This window comes from Leiobunum rupestre, chromosome 2 (genome assembly GCF_980474605.1).
Source record: "Leiobunum rupestre chromosome 2, qqLeiRupe1.1.hap1, whole genome shotgun sequence".
In the NCBI taxonomy this organism is placed as follows: domain Eukaryota; kingdom Metazoa; phylum Arthropoda; class Arachnida; order Opiliones; family Sclerosomatidae; genus Leiobunum; species Leiobunum rupestre.
In genome coordinates, this window is record NC_143385.1 from 50,422,890 (window position 1) to 50,437,042 (window position 14,153).

General features: G+C 38.2%; 13 non-coding genes across 13 annotated transcripts; 7 read left to right on the plus strand and 6 right to left on the minus strand.

The window, feature by feature from the left end:
* Window positions 1-81: 81 nt before the first annotated feature.
* Window positions 82-200, minus strand: LOC149957879 (U5 spliceosomal RNA). Its single transcript, XR_016478896.1, has one exon. It is a non-coding gene; the product is annotated as a U5 spliceosomal RNA (small nuclear RNA).
* Window positions 201-632: 432 nt separating this feature from the next.
* On the minus strand, window positions 633-751 carry LOC149957880 (U5 spliceosomal RNA). The gene has a single exon (XR_016478897.1). It is a non-coding gene; the product is annotated as a U5 spliceosomal RNA (small nuclear RNA).
* Window positions 752-1,183: 432 nt separating this feature from the next.
* On the minus strand, window positions 1,184-1,302 carry LOC149957881 (U5 spliceosomal RNA). The gene has a single exon (XR_016478898.1). It is a non-coding gene; the product is annotated as a U5 spliceosomal RNA (small nuclear RNA).
* Window positions 1,303-1,734: 432 nt separating this feature from the next.
* LOC149957882 (U5 spliceosomal RNA) lies at window positions 1,735-1,853 on the minus strand. The gene has a single exon (XR_016478900.1). It is a non-coding gene; the product is annotated as a U5 spliceosomal RNA (small nuclear RNA).
* Window positions 1,854-2,285: 432 nt separating this feature from the next.
* Window positions 2,286-2,404, minus strand: LOC149957883 (U5 spliceosomal RNA). The gene has a single exon (XR_016478901.1). It is a non-coding gene; the product is annotated as a U5 spliceosomal RNA (small nuclear RNA).
* A 432-nt stretch (window positions 2,405-2,836) lies between these two features.
* On the minus strand, window positions 2,837-2,955 carry LOC149957884 (U5 spliceosomal RNA). Its single transcript, XR_016478902.1, has one exon. It is a non-coding gene; the product is annotated as a U5 spliceosomal RNA (small nuclear RNA).
* A 527-nt stretch (window positions 2,956-3,482) lies between these two features.
* LOC149957885 (U5 spliceosomal RNA) lies at window positions 3,483-3,601 on the plus strand. Its single transcript, XR_016478903.1, has one exon. It is a non-coding gene; the product is annotated as a U5 spliceosomal RNA (small nuclear RNA).
* A 432-nt stretch (window positions 3,602-4,033) lies between these two features.
* Window positions 4,034-4,152, plus strand: LOC149957886 (U5 spliceosomal RNA). The gene has a single exon (XR_016478904.1). It is a non-coding gene; the product is annotated as a U5 spliceosomal RNA (small nuclear RNA).
* Window positions 4,153-4,584: 432 nt separating this feature from the next.
* Window positions 4,585-4,703, plus strand: LOC149957887 (U5 spliceosomal RNA). Its single transcript, XR_016478906.1, has one exon. It is a non-coding gene; the product is annotated as a U5 spliceosomal RNA (small nuclear RNA).
* Window positions 4,704-5,135: 432 nt separating this feature from the next.
* Window positions 5,136-5,254, plus strand: LOC149957888 (U5 spliceosomal RNA). Its single transcript, XR_016478907.1, has one exon. It is a non-coding gene; the product is annotated as a U5 spliceosomal RNA (small nuclear RNA).
* Window positions 5,255-5,686: 432 nt separating this feature from the next.
* On the plus strand, window positions 5,687-5,805 carry LOC149957889 (U5 spliceosomal RNA). Its single transcript, XR_016478908.1, has one exon. It is a non-coding gene; the product is annotated as a U5 spliceosomal RNA (small nuclear RNA).
* A 432-nt stretch (window positions 5,806-6,237) lies between these two features.
* Window positions 6,238-6,356, plus strand: LOC149957890 (U5 spliceosomal RNA). Its single transcript, XR_016478909.1, has one exon. It is a non-coding gene; the product is annotated as a U5 spliceosomal RNA (small nuclear RNA).
* A 7,348-nt stretch (window positions 6,357-13,704) lies between these two features.
* On the plus strand, window positions 13,705-13,823 carry LOC149957891 (U5 spliceosomal RNA). The gene has a single exon (XR_016478910.1). It is a non-coding gene; the product is annotated as a U5 spliceosomal RNA (small nuclear RNA).
* The last annotated feature ends 330 nt before the right edge of the window (window positions 13,824-14,153 follow it).

Here is a 14,153-nt window from a genome sequence, read left to right on the forward strand (position 1 = left end):
TTAAACGTCGAAACATTGAAACTTTAAAGGTTTTCACACAGGTGTTTTGCGATGTGGGTGTTTATTTTTAGATTCAAAGCGAACTCTACCACAAGGTAGAGTATTCAAAAATAGCTTAAAGGCTCATAATATTGCTCCTCCCCACGGTAATCTTTAGTAAAAGGCGAAAGATTAAAGCGATTGAGGAGAAGCTAGAGCATAATATATCGTGGCTACTATAAGTAAAATGATTATTGTATCAAACCATGTTACACTATATTTTATTTGTATGAATTACAAGTAATAAAGCGAAGATTTTAATTACATTACTTTATCATGAGAAACGCACAAATTACCGTTCTTGTAAGAAGGTGTTAAAAAAAGAAATTTTGTTATTAACTCAACATGTAATTGTTAAAGGAATCGTCTGCAATTTTCTTTTTTTTCCTTCGCTTAACTGCTGACCATGACCATGACCATGACCAAAATTATCATTTAATCGTTCGAAATTTTTTGATGCCATTTCAATAAAACCCCGCCGTAGCTGGCGGCGTTATAGTCATTCGTGAAATTTAAACGTCGAAACATTGAAACTTTAAAGGTTTTCACACAGGTGTTTTGCGATGTGGGTGTTTATTTTTAGATTCAAAGCGAACTCTACCACAAGGTAGAGTATTCAAAAATAGCTTAAAGGCTCATAATATTGCTCCTCCCCACGGTAATCTTTAGTAAAAGGCGAAAGATTAAAGCGATTGAGGAGAAGCTAGAGCATAATATATCGTGGCTACTATAAGTAAAATGATTATTGTATCAAACCATGTTACACTATATTTTATTTGTATGAATTACAAGTAATAAAGCGAAGATTTTAATTACATTACTTTATCATGAGAAACGCACAAATTACCGTTCTTGTAAGAAGGTGTTAAAAAAAGAAATTTTGTTATTAACTCAACATGTAATTGTTAAAGGAATCGTCTGCAATTTTCTTTTTTTTCCTTCGCTTAACTGCTGACCATGACCATGACCATGACCAAAATTATCATTTAATCGTTCGAAATTTTTTGATGCCATTTCAATAAAACCCCGCCGTAGCTGGCGGCGTTATAGTCATTCGTGAAATTTAAACGTCGAAACATTGAAACTTTAAAGGTTTTCACACAGGTGTTTTGCGATGTGGGTGTTTATTTTTAGATTCAAAGCGAACTCTACCACAAGGTAGAGTATTCAAAAATAGCTTAAAGGCTCATAATATTGCTCCTCCCCACGGTAATCTTTAGTAAAAGGCGAAAGATTAAAGCGATTGAGGAGAAGCTAGAGCATAATATATCGTGGCTACTATAAGTAAAATGATTATTGTATCAAACCATGTTACACTATATTTTATTTGTATGAATTACAAGTAATAAAGCGAAGATTTTAATTACATTACTTTATCATGAGAAACGCACAAATTACCGTTCTTGTAAGAAGGTGTTAAAAAAAGAAATTTTGTTATTAACTCAACATGTAATTGTTAAAGGAATCGTCTGCAATTTTCTTTTTTTTCCTTCGCTTAACTGCTGACCATGACCATGACCATGACCAAAATTATCATTTAATCGTTCGAAATTTTTTGATGCCATTTCAATAAAACCCCGCCGTAGCTGGCGGCGTTATAGTCATTCGTGAAATTTAAACGTCGAAACATTGAAACTTTAAAGGTTTTCACACAGGTGTTTTGCGATGTGGGTGTTTATTTTTAGATTCAAAGCGAACTCTACCACAAGGTAGAGTATTCAAAAATAGCTTAAAGGCTCATAATATTGCTCCTCCCCACGGTAATCTTTAGTAAAAGGCGAAAGATTAAAGCGATTGAGGAGAAGCTAGAGCATAATATATCGTGGCTACTATAAGTAAAATGATTATTGTATCAAACCATGTTACACTATATTTTATTTGTATGAATTACAAGTAATAAAGCGAAGATTTTAATTACATTACTTTATCATGAGAAACGCACAAATTACCGTTCTTGTAAGAAGGTGTTAAAAAAAGAAATTTTGTTATTAACTCAACATGTAATTGTTAAAGGAATCGTCTGCAATTTTCTTTTTTTTCCTTCGCTTAACTGCTGACCATGACCATGACCATGACCAAAATTATCATTTAATCGTTCGAAATTTTTTGATGCCATTTCAATAAAACCCCGCCGTAGCTGGCGGCGTTATAGTCATTCGTGAAATTTAAACGTCGAAACATTGAAACTTTAAAGGTTTTCACACAGGTGTTTTGCGATGTGGGTGTTTATTTTTAGATTCAAAGCGAACTCTACCACAAGGTAGAGTATTCAAAAATAGCTTAAAGGCTCATAATATTGCTCCTCCCCACGGTAATCTTTAGTAAAAGGCGAAAGATTAAAGCGATTGAGGAGAAGCTAGAGCATAATATATCGTGGCTACTATAAGTAAAATGATTATTGTATCAAACCATGTTACACTATATTTTATTTGTATGAATTACAAGTAATAAAGCGAAGATTTTAATTACATTACTTTATCATGAGAAACGCACAAATTACCGTTCTTGTAAGAAGGTGTTAAAAAAAGAAATTTTGTTATTAACTCAACATGTAATTGTTAAAGGAATCGTCTGCAATTTTCTTTTTTTTCCTTCGCTTAACTGCTGACCATGACCATGACCATGACCAAAATTATCATTTAATCGTTCGAAATTTTTTGATGCCATTTCAATAAAACCCCGCCGTAGCTGGCGGCGTTATAGTCATTCGTGAAATTTAAACGTCGAAACATTGAAACTTTAAAGGTTTTCACACAGGTGTTTTGCGATGTGGGTGTTTATTTTTAGATTCAAAGCGAACTCTACCACAAGGTAGAGTATTCAAAAATAGCTTAAAGGCTCATAATATTGCTCCTCCCCACGGTAATCTTTAGTAAAAGGCGAAAGATTAAAGCGATTGAGGAGAAGCTAGAGCATAATATATCGTGGCTACTATAAGTAAAATGATTATTGTATCAAACCATGTTACACTATATTTTATTTGTATGAATTACAAGTAATAAAGCGAAGATTTTAATTACATTACTTTATCATGAGAAACGCACAAATTACCGTTCTTGTAAGAAGGTGTTAAAAAAAGAAATTTTGTTATTAACTCAACATGTAATTGTTAAAGGAATCGTCTGCAATTTTCTTTTTTTTCCTTCGCTTAACTGCTGACCATGACCATGACCATGACCAAAATTATCATTTAATCATGGTCAGCAGTTAAGCGAAGGAAAAAAAAGAAAATTGCAGACGATTCCTTTAACAATTACATGTTGAGTTAATAACAAAATTTCTTTTTTTAACACCTTCTTACAAGAACGGTAATTTGTGCGTTTCTCATGATAAAGTAATGTAATTAAAATCTTCGCTTTATTACTTGTAATTCATACAAATAAAATATAGTGTAACATGGTTTGATACAATAATCATTTTACTTATAGTAGCCACGATATATTATGCTCTAGCTTCTCCTCAATCGCTTTAATCTTTCGCCTTTTACTAAAGATTACCGTGGGGAGGAGCAATATTATGAGCCTTTAAGCTATTTTTGAATACTCTACCTTGTGGTAGAGTTCGCTTTGAATCTAAAAATAAACACCCACATCGCAAAACACCTGTGTGAAAACCTTTAAAGTTTCAATGTTTCGACGTTTAAATTTCACGAATGACTATAACGCCGCCAGCTACGGCGGGGTTTTATTGAAATGGCATCAAAAAATTTCGAACGATTAAATGATAATTTTGGTCATGGTCATGGTCATGGTCAGCAGTTAAGCGAAGGAAAAAAAAGAAAATTGCAGACGATTCCTTTAACAATTACATGTTGAGTTAATAACAAAATTTCTTTTTTTAACACCTTCTTACAAGAACGGTAATTTGTGCGTTTCTCATGATAAAGTAATGTAATTAAAATCTTCGCTTTATTACTTGTAATTCATACAAATAAAATATAGTGTAACATGGTTTGATACAATAATCATTTTACTTATAGTAGCCACGATATATTATGCTCTAGCTTCTCCTCAATCGCTTTAATCTTTCGCCTTTTACTAAAGATTACCGTGGGGAGGAGCAATATTATGAGCCTTTAAGCTATTTTTGAATACTCTACCTTGTGGTAGAGTTCGCTTTGAATCTAAAAATAAACACCCACATCGCAAAACACCTGTGTGAAAACCTTTAAAGTTTCAATGTTTCGACGTTTAAATTTCACGAATGACTATAACGCCGCCAGCTACGGCGGGGTTTTATTGAAATGGCATCAAAAAATTTCGAACGATTAAATGATAATTTTGGTCATGGTCATGGTCATGGTCAGCAGTTAAGCGAAGGAAAAAAAAGAAAATTGCAGACGATTCCTTTAACAATTACATGTTGAGTTAATAACAAAATTTCTTTTTTTAACACCTTCTTACAAGAACGGTAATTTGTGCGTTTCTCATGATAAAGTAATGTAATTAAAATCTTCGCTTTATTACTTGTAATTCATACAAATAAAATATAGTGTAACATGGTTTGATACAATAATCATTTTACTTATAGTAGCCACGATATATTATGCTCTAGCTTCTCCTCAATCGCTTTAATCTTTCGCCTTTTACTAAAGATTACCGTGGGGAGGAGCAATATTATGAGCCTTTAAGCTATTTTTGAATACTCTACCTTGTGGTAGAGTTCGCTTTGAATCTAAAAATAAACACCCACATCGCAAAACACCTGTGTGAAAACCTTTAAAGTTTCAATGTTTCGACGTTTAAATTTCACGAATGACTATAACGCCGCCAGCTACGGCGGGGTTTTATTGAAATGGCATCAAAAAATTTCGAACGATTAAATGATAATTTTGGTCATGGTCATGGTCATGGTCAGCAGTTAAGCGAAGGAAAAAAAAGAAAATTGCAGACGATTCCTTTAACAATTACATGTTGAGTTAATAACAAAATTTCTTTTTTTAACACCTTCTTACAAGAACGGTAATTTGTGCGTTTCTCATGATAAAGTAATGTAATTAAAATCTTCGCTTTATTACTTGTAATTCATACAAATAAAATATAGTGTAACATGGTTTGATACAATAATCATTTTACTTATAGTAGCCACGATATATTATGCTCTAGCTTCTCCTCAATCGCTTTAATCTTTCGCCTTTTACTAAAGATTACCGTGGGGAGGAGCAATATTATGAGCCTTTAAGCTATTTTTGAATACTCTACCTTGTGGTAGAGTTCGCTTTGAATCTAAAAATAAACACCCACATCGCAAAACACCTGTGTGAAAACCTTTAAAGTTTCAATGTTTCGACGTTTAAATTTCACGAATGACTATAACGCCGCCAGCTACGGCGGGGTTTTATTGAAATGGCATCAAAAAATTTCGAACGATTAAATGATAATTTTGGTCATGGTCATGGTCATGGTCAGCAGTTAAGCGAAGGAAAAAAAAGAAAATTGCAGACGATTCCTTTAACAATTACATGTTGAGTTAATAACAAAATTTCTTTTTTTAACACCTTCTTACAAGAACGGTAATTTGTGCGTTTCTCATGATAAAGTAATGTAATTAAAATCTTCGCTTTATTACTTGTAATTCATACAAATAAAATATAGTGTAACATGGTTTGATACAATAATCATTTTACTTATAGTAGCCACGATATATTATGCTCTAGCTTCTCCTCAATCGCTTTAATCTTTCGCCTTTTACTAAAGATTACCGTGGGGAGGAGCAATATTATGAGCCTTTAAGCTATTTTTGAATACTCTACCTTGTGGTAGAGTTCGCTTTGAATCTAAAAATAAACACCCACATCGCAAAACACCTGTGTGAAAACCTTTAAAGTTTCAATGTTTCGACGTTTAAATTTCACGAATGACTATAACGCCGCCAGCTACGGCGGGGTTTTATTGAAATGGCATCAAAAAATTTCGAACGATTAAATGATAATTTTGGTCATGGTCATGGTCATGGTCAGCAGTTAAGCGAAGGAAAAAAAAGAAAATTGCAGACGATTCCTTTAACAATTACATGTTGAGTTAATAACAAAATTTCTTTTTTTAACACCTTCTTACAAGAACGGTAATTTGTGCGTTTCTCATGATAAAGTAATGTAATTAAAATCTTCGCTTTATTACTTGTAATTCATACAAATAAAATATAGTGTAACATGGTTTGATACAATAATCATTTTACTTATAGTAGCCACGATATATTATGCTCTAGCTTCTCCTCAATCGCTTTAATCTTTCGCCTTTTACTAAAGATTACCGTGGGGAGGAGCAATATTATGAGCCTTTAAGCTATTTTTGAATACTCTACCTTGTGGTAGAGTTCGCTTTGAATCTAAAAATAAACACCCACATCGCAAAACACCTGTGTGAAAACCTTTAAAGTTTCAATGTTTCGACGTTTAAATTTCACGAATGACTATAACGCCGCCAGCTACGGCGGGGTTTTATTGAAATGGCATCAAAAAATTTCGAACGATTAAATGATAATTTTGGTCATGGTCATGGTCATGGTCAGCAGTTAAGCGAAGGAAAAAAAAGAAAATTGCAGACGATTCCTTTAACAATTACATGTTGAGTTAATAACAAAATTTCTTTTTTTAACACCTTCTTACAAGAACGGTAATTTGTGCGTTTCTCATGATAAAGTAATGTAATTAAAATCTTCGCTTTATTACTTGTAATTCATACAAATAAAATATAGTGTAACATGGTTTGATACAATAATCATTTTACTTATAGTAGCCACGATATATTATGCTCTAGCTTCTCCTCAATCGCTTTAATCTTTCGCCTTTTACTAAAAAATTGAGTTTGTTTTTTTTAAATAGTTTTTCGCGCAGTCGGGTGTTTTTGAATCATGGCGCCGTCCTCAGGGCGGTTGAAACGTCCGCTTTCTCTGAAATTAGATGTAGGAGGAGATAACCTGAAGTACCTAGATGTTGCCAGAGCTTTCTTTGATCAGTTTGGTCCGTCGTCAATTATCTGTTGCCAGCCCAAGGGTAGAGGCGTGTTTCACGTAACCTGTTCAACGAAGGAAGAGTACGACAAGATTTTCGGATCCGGAGCTATCAATATTGGTCAAGGTTCGTTCCAAGTTTCACCTGTCGATTCTGATGAGCTGATGATTACCGTCGTCGGCGCCCCTTACGAATTGGATCCTGCTGTTGTCAGTGGTGGACTGCGACCATACGGCGATGTCCTGTCATGGGAGTACGAAGCTGATAAGGAATTCCCTCAACTTACGAATGGAAATAGACTAATCAAGATTAAAGTCAGATCACCAGTTCCAAATGTCATCCAAGCTGGTAGTTACCGAATTAATATACAGTATCGTGGAGTTAAGCGCCAATGTTATAAATGTGGAGACTGCGATCATCTTGCCCGGGATTGTACTTCCGAAGATAAACGATGGGTTCAGAAAGCCGCCGATCGTGCGTTGGAAGAATACGAAAGAACAAGGAAAACTAATGGATCAGAGTCAAGTACGGCCGACATGGCGTCTTCTGACACGCCTTCGTCTTCTAACGATGCTGCGGACATTAAAGAATCAGACAACATTCCTCCAGGAAAACCCGACGTTCTCATCTCCTTCACCGAAGAGACACCACGGACAGATGCTCAAACTGGCACTTCGAATATACAGGGAGACGTAGTTCCCAGCTCCGACAAGCCTAGCCCTTTGGTTACCTCACAGTCTAACACATTGTCATCAAGCCACTCGAATTTTCCGCCTTTGTGGGCCGACGACCCAGGCCTCCCACCCTTGAAGGAACCTACAGATCGCACATTTAGTGAGTCAGTGCAAAACACGAACTGTACTACAGCTAAGAAGGACCCTCCAGCTACACCTTCTGCAGCCCAAAAATCGGGGCAACCGAAGAAACCTTCCTTTAGTATAGCTCCAGAGAGAACTAGGACCACTCCAAAGCGCCCCGGCAACTTCTCTGGTGGTATTCCAAGTAAGAAGTAACCAACTTTTTATTGACTTTTAACTGTATTTTATTTTGTTTTTAAACTTAATAATTTTTATGAGTGTTTTAAAAATAGGGACTTTAAATGTAGAAGGTCTACGCAAATTTAAAAAGCAGAGAGATATAGCGGGTTTTTTTCGTTCAACCGAATTAGATATTTTTTGCATTCAGGAGAGTCACTTAATTAAGACCGATAATTTTGTTTATTTAAAAAAGCTCTTTGACGCGCAGGGTATTTATTTTAGTGTAGGAAGTAATTTCAGTCGCGGCACCACTATTTTTGTAAAAAATAGCTCCCGTTTACGTTTCTGCAGCTATCGATCGGACTCTGTCGGCCGAATAGTTAGCGTCGACATTGAGTTGAACAGTTCACGAATAAGAATTTTAACGGTTTACGCTCCCAACAAAATGGGAGAGAGAACTCGTTTCTTCAACACTTTGCACCAGTTCTTAGACGGCCCATTCTGTCACTTATTTGTTCTCGGCGACTTCAATTGTGTCGCTGACATGAACCTCGACAAAGAAGGCGGCAACGTATTAGTGGACGCGTCAGCCAGGGTACTTGAACTAAAGATGGATTCTCTCAAGTTGGTCGACATTTGGCGTCTGCGTAATCCAGCAGTAAGGCGTTTACGTGGGAAGCGAAAAAAGTAAGGTGTCGGTTGGACAGGATCTACGTACCGTCCAATCTAGTTGCTGGCGTGCAAGACTGCTCTATCACACCATTGGGCAGTGCCGCGTCATATGTCTCCGACCATCGAGCCGTTTTTTTGGACGTTATGATACCCCAAGCCATCCCAAGAGGTAAGGGTGTCTGGCGGCTAAATAACTCTGTTTTCGACGACACGGAATTTTTAGCGGAACTTAATCCCGAAGTAAGCCGTCTGGTGGAGGCGGTGCAGTCCTGCGAAGATTGGGAAACCTGCAAAATCAAGCTCGCGGACCTGTTTCGAGCCAAAGGAAAAGCTCGGGCCGCGTCGAATAGAAAGGAAGCTCACTTTCTGCGTTGGTCCCTGTCCTTGTTGGAACGCCTTCCTACTCGAGACAGAGATAAGACAGTCGTCGCTGAAATATCTCATATCAGAAGTAAATTGCACGCTCAGTATGAATCCAAATTACAGCTACAGCGAGGGAGAGAGCACGGACAGGAAATTGCAAGAGAAATGCATTTCAACTCCGACTTCTACTGCCGGCAAAAGATGGCTCGTCAAAAAGTTGCTTTGTCCGAGGTTGAAACCGACTCGGCGACTCTTTCTAGACAGGAAGACATTTTGGAAGAGGTTAGACGCTACTACCAGGAGCTGTATGAGGAAGGTGCAACGGATCAATCCTTTCAAGAGTCGTTATTCCAAGATTTGCCGAAGATACCAGACGATGCGAAGGACGCCCTTACGGCCAATATCACGGTTGCTGAATGCACGAAGGCAATGAAATCTTTCTCCCGACGAAAAGCTCCAGGCCCTGACGGCCTAACAGTTACCTTTTATCTCACCTACTGGCAAATTTTAAGACAAGTTCTGACTAATGTTTTTAACACGAGCTTAGCGAATGGCCATTTTACAGACTCCTTCCAGTTTGGGATGATTAGCCTTTTATGCAAGGACTGTGAAAAGAAGCGAGAGCTGAGCGCCTGGAGACCTCTATCTCTACTCAATGTCGACCGGAAATTGTTTGCGAAAATTCTAGAAAATCGATTGTCTGCCGTTATGGATAAAATAATTGGCCCATCGCAGACGGCAGGAGTTAAAGGTCGGTCACTTTATAGTAATCTTATTTACCTACGCAATCTTTTGTTACATACCTCAGAAAGGAAGGCTTCCGGTATTTTACTAGCCGTCGATCTAAACAAAGCATTTGACCGGGTGGACCAGGATTTTCTTTATGGCGCTATGGCAGGGTTTGGCATTCCGGAAGGTTTTATTCAAGCCGTCCAATGCCTGTATAAAAACTCGTATAGCAGAGTCATCGTTAATGGACATTTATCAGAAAAAGTACGCGTTGAAAAGGGTGTTCGTCAGGGCTGCCCCTTGTCTCCGGCCCTCTTCACCATCGCCATAGAAGTTCTGCTACACAGTGTCCGCCGAAACAGCAACATCCGGGGCATTGCTGGCCCAGGCGTCACCCATCAGGACAGTCACAAGTCTATCAGCCACGCAGATGACATAAATTTTCTACTGGAAGACAGCGACTCTCTGGTCCATACCATGGCTACGATCAATAAGTTCTGTTCAGCTTCGGGCAGTCGCATGAACTTAGAGAAAACCAAAGCCCTGGAACTTGGTCGTGCAGGTAAATACGAAATACCGAACTCATTGAAAATCCAATTTACAGACGAGCCCCTGAAAATACTTGGCATACTCTTTACGAGTTGCGGTCCTTCCATGGGAAACGAGGAGATTTTTCTCGAACGTTTTCGGAAGATTCTTCACTCCTGGAGCAAGGAAGATTTGTCTCTATTGGGAAAGGCGCAAGTACTTCGCCAGCTTGGAGTACCCGCTTTGTCATACGGCGTTCCTTTGGTCAACTTTTCGACGGAAGACATCCAAAAGATCACGGCTTTGATGTTCAAATTTATTTGGTCGAACAAACCTGAGTGGGTGGCTCGAAACACCCTGTATCTGCCAGCAAAGGAGGGAGGCTTGGGGGTACCAAACCTCAGTAATGAAATCGCAGCGCTGTCCTACACGAGGAATGTCCGGAGTCTGCTGGCGACCGACCACCCGGTCAACACATCAGTCCGCTATCTTCTGTCAAGTACCTTGTCCACCGTCTTTGGTCAATTTTGGGACAGACGTCTTCCGCACGCCGGGGAAGTCCACCAGTCATATAAGGATTTCACCGCTCAAACGAGGGATTTCAAAATTAAAGACAGAAATTTCGAATGGAGTAAGTCCACTAATAAAGAGGTCAGCGCTTTTTTACGAACAGATCCTGACATCAAAGCTAAGCGAGATCTTCCAAATATAAATTGGGAAGCGATATTTTGGGAAGCGGCTAACCGAGACATCGAACCGTCACGAAGAGATTTACTCTGGAAAACCGCGCATCGTATTCTGCCTGTCCGGTTCTTCCTACAGGCTCATGGGATGTATAATTCTTGGACGTGTCCCTTTTGCCGGGACCCTGAAACCGTAATTCACGCTCTCTTCGACTGCCTCTCCGTCAGACCAATTTGGCATCACCTTCGACGTTTCTTCCGCCTTCGTTTCATCACGGCGAGAGTCGCTGTTTATCAAGAAATTATCCCGGTAACCGGTCCCCTTCGCTACGTCTTCCGGATCTTGGTATCGGAACTTCGGTTCCAGGCGTGGGACGCGCGCAACTCTAAAGTATATTCTCGCCAAGACGTGTCAACCTTCGTAATGCTTGCCAAAGCCCGCTCTCGGATACTGCTAAGGGCCAGAGCCGACTTTCTCCATTTTCAGAAACCAGACTTTACCGATAAGTGGTGCCGCGCGGAATTACCATTGGTTCAGATCAAAGATAATAATGAATTAGTTCTTTTATTTTAACGTTTCTTTTAAATTTACAAAAATGTACTGTGTTGCTTTTAAAATTTTTTGAAAAATGTAAAATTTATTGTTATTTGTAAATATGTATAGGCTTTTACAATTCAACTATTTTTATTTTTGGATTGTATTAATTTAATTACAAACAATAAAAGCCTTTTACTAAATTTTTTTACTGGTAGTTTTTTAATTTTATCGCAGTCGGATTTTTTAGCGTAGTCATGGCGCCTTCGGGCCGTCTTAAGCGCCCTCTGTCGCTGAAAGTGGATGTCGGTGGAGATAACCTGAAGTTCCTGGATGTTGCCAAAGCCTTTTTCGACCAGTTTGGACCCGCTTCTATCAGATGTTGCCAGCCAAAGGGTCGTGGACTCTTCCACATCACTTGCTCCTCAAGCGACGATTTTTCTAGGATATTTGCATCTGGTTCTATCAATATCGGCCAAGCCTCCTTTGCAGTTCTACCAGTGGACTCCGACGAGTTAGTTATAACTGTCATCGGCGCTCCTTACGAACTTGACCAGGCAGTAGTTAGCAGTAGCCTTCTTCCATATGGCGACGTCTTATCTTGGGACTTTGAGATGGACAAGGAATATCCGCAGCTTTCCAATGGAAACCGAGTACTTAAGATGAAAATCCGAACGCCAATACCCAATGTCATCATGGCAGGAAGCTACAGAGTGAACATTCAATACCGGGGCATGAAACGCCAATGTTACAAATGTGGAGGAATGGATCATCTTGCTAGAGAATGCGTGAATGAAGATCGCAGCTGGGTTCAGAAGGCGGCCGATCGGGCTTTGGAAAAGTTTCAGAAATCAACGGCGGACACGGAGGATACTCCATCAGACGCTTCCTCCAAAGGGGCAACGTTGGAAGTCGAGGATCACCATGCGCAAGACCAAAGAAACCACGAGCTTCAATCACAGGTTAAAAAGATAAATGCTAAACCGGAATCTGCCGTCTCTTCGGAAAAAGTGCCCAAGGAAATTGTTTCGCAAAAAGAAGGTGTCAATGGTAATAATGAGCAGTCCAAAGAAGTTCAAGAAAATAGTTCTCCAGTTTCCTCTCAGTCCTCCCCGACATCTCCAGTTTCTCCAAGTCTTGACGGAACTCCGCCACCCTCGCCTCCCAATCAATGGGCAGATGAGCCAGTTTCGCAAGATCGTTCATCCAGCAACACCGTTAAAACGTCAACAGTTCCCGTTTCGCCAGAGAAGAAAGGCCCTATCACGGCTGTATCGGTGTGGAAAGCACAACAAAGGAAAAACAGTACCACAATCACGCCCACCTTTGCTCCAGGAAGGGTCAGAACAGCGCCGAAGCGCCCAAGTACTTCCTCTGCGGGGGGAAACCCACGGAAGAAATAACAATTCAAGAGATCTGTCGTTAAAAGTAGTGCTGCCTTGATTTTCGATAGGATAACATTTTAATTGAAGATAGTAGCTCTGTTAAATTTTATTGATTTTAAAAGATATAAGTGTATAAATATTATTTTTTAAGTGTTAGATTATGTGGATTTTAACGTTGATATTTTTTCGTCTTTATTATAATTGAAACTGGAATAACTTAAGGAAAAAAAAAAAAAAAAACGTAAATTTTTATGTAGAAATATTTGAATAGGCTTTTTTTACAATCAAATTTATTTTTTTGTAAATAATTTAACAAACAATAAAAGCCTTTTACTAAAGATTACCGTGGGGAGGAGCAATATTATGAGCCTTTAAGCTATTTTTGAATACTCTACCTTGTGGTAGAGTTCGCTTTGAATCTAAAAATAAACACCCACATCGCAAAACACCTGTGTGAAAACCTTTAAAGTTTCAATGTTTCGACGTTTAAATTTCACGAATGACTATAACGCCGCCAGCTACGGCGGGGTTTTATTGAAATGGCATCAAAAAATTTCGAACGATTAAATGATAATTTTGGTCATGGTCATGGTCATGGTCAGCAGTTAAGCGAAGGAAAAAAAAGAAAATTGCAGACGATTCCTTTAACAATTACATGTTGAGTTAATAACAAAATTTCTTTTTTTAACACCTTCTTACAAGAACGGTAATTTGTGCGTTTCTCATGATAAAGTAATGTAATTAAAATCTTCGCTTTATTACTTGTAATTCATACAAATAAAATATAGTGTAACATGGTTTGATACAATAATCATTTTACTTATAGTAGCCACGATATATTATGCTCTAGCTTCTCCTCAATCGCTTTAATCTTTCGCCTTTTACTAAAGATTACCGTGGGGAGGAGCAATATTATGAGCCTTTAAGCTATTTTTGAATACTCTACCTTGTGGTAGAGTTCGCTTTGAATCTAAAAATAAACACCCACATCGCAAAACACCTGTGTGAAAACCTTTAAAGTTTCAATGTTTCGACGTTTAAATTTCACGAATGACTATAACGCCGCCAGCTACGGCGGGGTTTTATTGAAATGGCATCAAAAAATTTCGAACGATTAAATGATAATTTTGGTCATGGTCATGGTCATGGTCAGCAGTTAAGCGAAGGAAAAAAAAGAAAATTGCAGACGATTCCTTTAACAATTACATGTTGAGTTAATAACAAAATTTCTTTTTTTAACACCTTCTTACAAGAACGGTAATTTGTGCGTTTCTCATGATAAAGTAATGT